At 36.4% G+C, this 8,955-nt stretch overlaps 1 long non-coding RNA gene across 1 annotated transcript; it reads right to left on the bottom strand.

Annotated features, from left to right (window-relative positions):
* Positions 1–1,237: 1,237 nt before the first annotated feature.
* Positions 1,238–5,388, bottom strand: LOC122589066. Its single transcript, XR_006322223.1, has 4 exons — positions 5,007–5,388; positions 2,957–3,323; positions 2,756–2,854; positions 1,238–2,655 (listed from the first exon to the last, which is right to left on the bottom strand). It is a non-coding gene; the product is annotated as an uncharacterized LOC122589066 (long non-coding RNA).
* Between the last annotated feature and the right edge of the window lie 3,567 nt (positions 5,389–8,955).

Below are 8,955 nucleotides of genomic sequence, written 5' to 3'. Positions count from 1 at the left end.
ATTTCAGGAAGTTGGTAATGTCTCCTCTCCGAGTCAGGTTTTCCGGAAATTCAAGTTTGAGGTTTACCAGGATCTGACGTGGGTACAAACCGCGATCCAATTGGTTCCCCACATATTCCTTTTCTTCATCTGTCATCCGTCTCGCGTACGCATTCCCTTGCAGATCGGTAGTTGGATCATGATTGTGTCTCCAGTCCTTGACAGTTACCCTCCAACCACCATCACGCCCAGGGCGGCCTATTAAAGTGAAGGGACAACCTATCTTGGTGGATCGTTTGGGTGGCCCAATTAACCTTGCATCGCGCGCTCCACCGTGGTGACATATAAGTGTCACTTTATTGACCACCTCTTTTGAGTTTTTGTTCGTCCGCCGTATGACTTGAACATAACCCAACTCCATTGCTGTTCTTTAAGCCCATCTCCACTCCCACACCTCAGGTCTCTCTTTACACTTTATTCATTTTAAAACTCAGTTGGATTCCAGACAGTATCTATCTAATAAAAATGCTTCCAATTACTCTCTCTTTTTTATTTTCACCAGCGTCTTTTGGGTTATGTTCAAGTCATAAGGCGGACGAACAAAAACTCAAAAGAGGTGGTCAATAAAGTGACACTTATATGTCACCACGGTGGAGCGCGCGATGCAAAGTTAATTGGGCCACCCAAACGGTCCACCAAGATAGGTTGTCCCTTCACTTTAATAGGCCGCCCTGGGCGTGATGGTGGTTGGAGGGTAACTGTCAAGGACTGGAGACACAATCATGATCCAACTACCGATCTGCAAGGGAATGCGTACGCGAGACGGATGACGGATGAAGAAAAGGAATATGTGGGGAACCAATCGGATCTCGGTTTGTACCCACGTCAGATCCTGGTAAACCTCAAACTTGAATTTCCGAGAAACCTGACTCGGAAAAGAGACATTACCAACTTCCTGAAATCGAGACGGAGGTCGGGCCAAGCAGGGCGTACTCCAATGCAGGTACAAACATCAAATTAGTGATTATGTACTAAGTTGTTGGAAGTGACTTATTTACTATATCTTGTTCAGTTTTCGCAGGTTATGTTCTCACTGTTGCAAGAGAAAAACTACTTTTACCAGTTCACCACAAATATCAAAAATGGACGTTTGAAGAACCTGTTTTTCATGCATCCAACATCAATGACCCTATGGCGCATTTCCCTGGGTTATTGAAATAGACTCCACGTACAAAACCAACATCTACAACATGCCGCTAGTTGAGATCGTCGGCGTGACTTCAACGGGCAAGACCTTCAGTTTAGCGTATGCGTTTATCGTAAACGAGCAGGAGGCGAATTATCAATGGGTGTTACGATGTCTCAAGTCCACCCTTGTTGAAAGCTTTGTCGTTCGTGTCGTTCTTACTGACAGGGAGCTGGCCCTGATGAGAACTTTGAAGGTTGTTATGCCGGAAGCGAAACACCTGCTGTGTAGGTACCACATATGGCAAAACATAATCAAACACTGCGAACCGGCATTGCGGATGAAGAAAGATGTTAACATTGACAAGCTTAACGTCTGGTGGGAAAAAGTCTATCAATCTCGGACTTTTGACGAGTTTAAGTCATACGAGAAGGAGTTAAAGAATAAACTGGCAGCTTTCTCAGGCGTTTACAAGTACCTGACCGATAATTGGTTGTCCCCGTACCGAGAGCAGTTTGTGTCATGTTAGGTCGATGAACACCTCAACTACCAAAACCACACCACAAACAGAGTCGAGGTCGAGCACTACCTACTGAAGGAAGAGTTGAGGGGGAAATGCACATTTACTAGAATCCTGCAATGTGTTGATTATGTCCTGATCGGTCAAGAGACAGAAATAAGGGGCCAACTAGGGTACAACAACGGGGCCCGGAAAGGGAGTCATAACTACAACTGTATGAAGGACCTGTTGGGAAAGGTTTCACATCAAGCTATGGACATCATGGCTGGTGAAATCGCACGCTTAGACAAAGTCCCTAAAAGGCACGTAAAAAATGCGGTTGCAAGGTTCAGTCTAGTTGCGGGCTACCATGTGCCTGCAAGATTGCCGAGTACATGCACCGCGGTTAGTATGTTTTATTACATTTTTCCGGCATGTTGTCGGCACTGCGAACATCTTATTATGGAAGAAGTCGACCCAGAGATCATTGGATGAGTAAAGTGTGGTTCCATATCCTCCTGGCCAATAAGCTGGGTATAATAATCAACTGCATAAGCCTACGTGACCCCCGCACAGTATTCCCGATGCATGACGGCTTGGATGAACTGTTATTCGAGCAACCGATAAGTATTGCTCTCATAAATGGCGAAAACCATTTTGTTGCAGTGGAATTAGCAGGCCAGTACCCAATGGCTTACAAGAATCCAGAGTGGGATTTCCACGCAACCGGTCCTGCACGTGGACTAGCATCAATGTACGCAAATCAATAACAAGCGTATCAAAATTGGATGTATGCAAACATACCAAGAGTACCACCTGGGCCTCCTATTGTAATAAATGATTAAATTCGTTCGATGTTGTATATAGGTTGTATGTTTTTAAAACGTGTATCAAAGATGTATAGTATTGTGTATTTTTTTTTTATTGACGAAACTTTTTTATATTATCTAATTTACAAAAAAATTACATGGTGGGTATCAACAAGTCGCTCCTGTACCACATGAACAAAAAATTACAAAAAATTACCAATTAGTTATACTTAATAGAAATTTACAAAAAATTACGAATTCAAGTGTTGTGCGAGAACTTACATAAATGGGCATAGCTGCGTTCTGCACCGTCCCATCTCGTCTCGCGTGGGCCCCCAAATACAACTCAGGCGGCTCCTCACGTCGCCCCTCATTATCTTCCTGTATATACATTAATCAAAGTTATATATATGTATGTGTATCTCTCTCTCTCTATATATATATATATACATATGTGGATATAAATATTTACGTATAACTTACAGCGTAACGCCATTCACACTGAGCGTATGACTGCTGACCGTGAGTACTGACAAGATTATCTTGTCCATGCCTGTTATTCGTGTTTCTTTGGGCAGCAATCATCCGGTGCTCGCTGGTCCAGTAACGCAGTAGATAACTCCAGACCTGTGGAGGCATTTCATACGACGGTTGACCCTCCAATTCTGTCAGCCTCTATGACCTACCCCTATCGGTGAACCAAGTCTTCTTGAATTTTGATTTTTTATCCCTGTAGTTCTTTAGGGCATCCTGACGAATCATCTTAGTCACGGCCTCTCGTAAGGGGTGAGTTTCTGGGTGATTTAGATAGGGTTCCAAGTAGAACCGTCTTTGCAATTTTGTAGTAATACTAACAATCATATTAACAATAATCATAAATTTTCTAACAATCATATAATTTTTAAGGGAAAAATTCATAAAAAGGTAACCTTTTTAATCAAAATTTCTAAAATGGAGATCCTATTTAGTTTTCGTCTATTAAAAGGATTTCATTTATAAAAATTTTTCAATAAAGATAATATCGTTAACTTTTAACATCAGATTACTGTTAATTGCCACATTGGCGTCACGTCGTAAAAAAAGCTGATGTGGACTTACAGCTGGCAAGTCATCCGTATACAACATACATATACACACGTATATCTAATCTAATACCTATATATATAACCAAAAAAATGGCGATACTCCAAACAAGAACCCAGAAGCTATGAATTTACCGGTGACACTCGTAATCTTATCCGGCAACAACAACAATAGCAGATTTCAGTCACATAAAATCCAAAGCCAAACTCATATTAAAGCAAAAATAAAAAATTTACTATAGAGCAATGAGGAATCCATCCATCCAATCTTTAAAGATTTATTAAATCACAGTTTGGGAAATCCATAAAAACCTAAATCTATTTGAATCTGTGTATCTAAACCCCATGAGGTTTTTTACATCAAAACTATCATTTCAATTGGAAAAGCAAACAAACTTTTGCCCTGCCTATTTTCTTTTACGCAGACATTTTTCCTCTTCTAATTATATATGCTTCTTTAATCCTTTTTCTTATAGTTCAAGCATAATCATCATCAAGACAATCTGTTTATCTTTACACTATATATAGGATTTAAATGCCTGAAGCAAGTTAGATCTAAAATTCGTCGGATGAACAACGGCCGTTTGATCTAAAACCCACTGGAAACCCACCTTACAACCCACTGGAAACCCACCTTACAACCCACCGGAAAAAACGGCTCGAAAAAACTCTAGAAAAGAACAATGCTGCAACCATAACAAGCAACCATCGTCGAAGCACCAGCAGATCTAGGGTGCGTTTGGGTTAAGGTTGAAGTTAAAAAGATAGACATCAAGATATGGTTTTGATTTTTTTATTTTATATCTATATATAAAATATAAATATATAAATAAATAAGATAGATTGTTGTATATAATCATACGTATATATGTTGTATGCTGACGGATTGCTAAATCTAAGTCCACGTCAACTTTTTTTAAAGACATGGCATGATGACATGTCATTTAACGAAATATTGAGTCAAAAACTAACGATATCACCCTTATCGAAAAATTCATAAAAATAAAGTCCTTTTAATAAATGAAAACTAAATTGTAGGTAAAAAGGTTACCTTTTTATATATTTTTTTCAATTTTTAACTATAATAATATAACATTTTAAATAATAATTAAAGCTATCAATAATACCTAAAAATCAATTAATTTTAACAAACATATATTTTCTAACTATAATACTATAACATTTCTATAACTAATATTTTCTAACATATAATTTCTAACACTTATTTTCTAACATATATTTTCTAACATATATTTTCTATAAAAAAAATATATTTTATAACATTAAACTATAACATTTCTAAAACTAATATTTTATAACATTTTTTTTCCAAACATATATTTTCTAACATTTATTTTTTATAACTAATAATTTCTATAACAAATATATATTTTATAACATTTTTATATATTAAAATAAAAACAACAATTTAAAAGGTAAATGAGTGTTACCTCGTCTAAAAACTGGTTCACCAGAAAAATGAGTAGTCGGAAAACCGGAAAAACTGGATCGCCAGAAAAATCGTTCGCCAGAAAACTGGTTCGCCGGAAAAATTGTTCGCCGGAAAACTGGTTCGCCGGATAACTTATTCACCGGAAAAAATTCGTGCTAATATCGCGTCTGAAAATGGAGGCTGGGACGCCGGAAAACGTGGAACAAACAAATAGGATTGTTGATAAGGAGGATGAGGGGATAGATGGTCGGATTATGCAAATAAAATGGATATATTGTCTCAAAAATAGTCGGAGAAGGAGCCCGGAAGCCGGGGTGGCCGAATTGTTGATATAGAAGGTGAGGGGATAGATGGCCCGGAGGTGTGAAGAAGAAGAGATAGATGAAAGATCTATGTTAACTGTTGTTGGTCCACTATTTGCGGCTACGTCGCCGCAAATAGTGGGGTCCATGAAACGGTCGCTGTCTGTCACTGCAGTCCATGACACGTGTTCCGCGCTTCGTTATTTTTCTTTATAGAACGAGTGTATAACGGGTACTTGCATTTTGAAAAGAGAATTGGATACAACTGTTAATACGTGTTTCATTGGCATCGAAAAGTGTAGATAATTGGATACAACTGTTAATACGTGTTTCATTGGCATCGAAAAGTGTTTACGCGTGGGATCTTTTCTCTACTGTTTTCTATTCCTACACGTTTTCTAAGAAGGGATCACGTGAATTGCAGTTGTGTTGTCATTTTGTGTCTAAGTGTGATTGGTCAAATATTAGCTGGCTTCCATTTTTACCGTTCACGTGATAGTATTGAAATTGAGTTTAGTTTTTTTTTTAATGGTCTTGGTCAAAGTCTTATTTCAATCTTTAGTCATTTTTTAATTAGTGATCACATCAATTTTATGTAGTCTCATGAAGATGTCAGTTTACTTGTGTTTTATTTTAATTGGGTAAGTTTTAGTGTCACTTTTTGGACTAAGTTTTTAGTTATGGCTAATTTTGATTAGTTAGTCATTTTTGTTCGACTAAAATTCTAATGTGGGTTATATTTCGTTTATTGGGCTGTCAACAAGTTTTCATTCAAAATGTCAATTTAAAATAACGGACGAGTTTGTTGCTAAAGTGTTAGATTTTTTAATGGGTGAAGAGCCAAGTTGGGAAGAAATACGTCGTCATGATAATTACCTTTGTTGGTGCATCAGGAAGAATCCATGTGCAGTGGTTTGTTTTGAGAAAAATAAAGTCGATGTGAATACATTTAAAACTTTTGTCAAAGAACACAAAATTTTTCAAATTCAAATTGACCAACTCAAATCTGAAAACAAAGAGCTCAAATCTGCAAATGATCTCATTTTGTCAAACATGGAAAGTGTTCAAAAACAAAATGATCATTTACATTCAAAGATTTCCAAATCAACAAATGAGTTGGACAATTCTTTCGAAGAGCTCAATAAAAATATTTTGAACAGTCAATCGAAAGAACTTGTTTTGCAACAAAAGATTTCTGAGCTTAACCATGAGCCGCGAAACAAGTCCACCATTTTTGGGGGCAAAGTTGAAGAAGAAAGAAGAAATTTTTGTGCTCAAATCAAGTGTTTTGAAGACAAGTGTTTGCAACTTCAGTCAAACGAAACATCTTGAGATTGAATTGCAAACACAAAACAAATCTTTTAAAAGTCAAAATCATTGTTTTGTCTCTTCTAACTCATCTAAAGAAGTTGTTGAAGTTTGCACTCAACCTGTTTCATCCAAACCAAAAGTTGATGTTCTAAAGAAGAAGATCTACACGGGTAAATCTTCTAAACCTTTTGAAAGAAAGTTTTCTCAGTTTACTAATTACTCTTTGCAAAAGGGTAAGAAGTACACTAAGAAACCAAATTTTAATGGAACAACTACTTTTGTCTTTTTTCTATCCTTCGAGGATAATTCATCACATTTTTCAAGCCAAATCTCAGTTGACTAAATCTAAATTGAAACAGATTTTTAAAGATAAGTCAGTTGAGTCAAAATCATTCAAATATTCTTTTTCGGAACTTTTTTATCTTGCACCAAAACCTGTGAAAACAGTTGTGCAAAAAGTGAATGATTTTGTTCCGAAAAATCATTTTTCAAATAAATCTCCCAAGATTGACAAGTTTTCAAAGTAATCAAATGATTTTTCACCGTTGCTTCCACGAAAAATCTTTTCAACTAAAACATCGGGTTTTAGTTCACCGTGGAATGTAACTTCGATTCATTAAATCAACGAGACTTACATTTGTTCCTTTAACAAATCAAAAACCATTGGACTTATTCTCAAATGGGTTCCAAAGGTAATTTCGAAGTGATTTGATGAAAAGTGGCTTATGCGCACATCAGTGTATAACCCGTGCTTAAACCGATTTTCGTAATTTCTTTATTTTTAGAAAAATACAAAAATATTTTCATTTTCTTAATTTTTTTTTTTTTGAAAAATCCAAAATGATTTTTTATTTTTCTTATTTTCGAAAAATCCAAAAAGATTTACTCTTTTTATCATTTTTATTTACTTTCTCTTTTAGTTACTCACAAAATATTAGGATGAGATGCAAGGCATCGAATCGAATGCCTTTGTGTACTGTCTTCGTAGTCTCATTTTTAATGTTTGTGAGCAACTTACAATCCTTTTAACTCACCCTTTATATGCAAAATCTTTGTTCATAATGCATATATTTAGGGGGAGTTTGTTTATTAAACCAAAACTTCCAAGTGTTTAAACTCATTTTCCATTTTAAAACACTTTGGATGTTTTTCAAACCATTTTCTATCATCTTGATTGAAGTTTGGTGTTACATTTGCACACGAGAGTTTAGGCCACTCATCAAAACTCCATGATCTTGTCATCGCCGATGAGATCTAACCCCGGAGTTAAAATCTCAATTCTAGATTGTGAGAGTATATGAGTGTGATGATATTTGTGCAAATAGGACATGAGGGAGTAGTCGAAAAGTGAGAGGTTACGGTGAAATGATGTGAGAAAGGGCTAAAAGAAATGAAAGCCCTCCATAAAATTCTCAAAAAGCCAAGTCAATACTTCTCTATCGGATTTCATTTGTTGATTTCTCGATATTGAAGAAAACTTCATGGACCCAGTGAAGCAAGCACATCTTTACCTAACCACTCAAATGTTTCATAACAAATACTTGTTTTATTCTCACGGAGATTTTCACATTTCTATCGACGCTTCATTTGGAAGACGTTGATATTGAAAAAGGGAGACTGTGCTCCGGTCCCCGACTTCATTTAATCACTATTGAGTCTAGAGCGTTCTGGATAATATATATTTCATTTGACTAGGACACAATGAGTCATTATATGTCTTTGTGACATTGCATATCTTTGTGATATTGCCGGAACATTCGTAGTGATATCATATTATTGATATTCCACGATGATCGAATGGAAATCCTACCAATGCTAACATCTTTTCCAATGTTGAACGTAGGTCTCACATTTTCATTTTTATGATTGTGTTGAGTAAACGAGAAGTCTATGTGACCTCAAATTTATTTCCCAAAAGTCTTTGAGGATAGTAAGACATGGTTATTGAACGCCTTTGTGATACTAACCATGAGTTACATTCTTTAAAGCAATCTATCGGTTGCAAAGCCATAGACCGAACCATTTAGAGATAAGCTTTGTGCATTTCTCGATGATAATGGGAAGTTCTAAAAATAGTAATCGTATTTTTAGGCCACACCATCAATCCTTTCGATTCATGGTTGTGTTAACGGATCATTTTTATCCAGATTTCATTTCTCTTCACACAAACACAAAGAACACAAACACCATATAACAATCTTTTTCCAACAACGCAACCTCAAACTCTAGTTCAGCAATAGGTCCATTGGGAATTGGGTTGGGATAAGCTGTTTGATTGTTTGTTGTTGTCTTCTACCATTTATGCTATCAATCATTATTGTATGATGAACACAT

The sequence above is a fragment of the Erigeron canadensis genome, chromosome 2, assembly GCF_010389155.1.
Source record: "Erigeron canadensis isolate Cc75 chromosome 2, C_canadensis_v1, whole genome shotgun sequence".
In the NCBI taxonomy this organism is placed as follows: domain Eukaryota; kingdom Viridiplantae; phylum Streptophyta; class Magnoliopsida; order Asterales; family Asteraceae; genus Erigeron; species Erigeron canadensis.
This window is presented reverse-complemented; position numbering and strand designations above follow the sequence as displayed.